Source organism: Antrostomus carolinensis, unplaced genomic scaffold (genome assembly GCF_000700745.2).
Source record: "Antrostomus carolinensis isolate BGI_N321 unplaced genomic scaffold, ASM70074v2 scaffold49177, whole genome shotgun sequence".
NCBI lineage: Eukaryota > Metazoa > Chordata > Aves > Caprimulgiformes > Caprimulgidae > Antrostomus > Antrostomus carolinensis.
Genome location: NW_010330513.1, coordinates 4,144 through 4,419, shown reverse-complemented (window position 1 = coordinate 4,419; position 276 = coordinate 4,144).

Below are 276 nucleotides of genomic sequence, written 5' to 3'. Positions count from 1 at the left end.
ATTTCCCCCCCACCCATCCCCCTCTCACCCCAGTCAGGTCAGAACCTCCCACCAGCCCCCTCTGATGGCTCCTCCCTCCTGTGTCCCCGTCCTCCCTCCACAAACCTTTCTGCTCCCAAAACACCCATTTCCATCACTTTTCTGGGAAGTTATTAACATATTCATTAAATATCCAATGATTTATTAACATACTCATCACATTTCCAATAAGTTATTAACATATTCATCAATTTTCCAATGATTGAAATATAAACTTTACTTCCTGCTATAAATCTA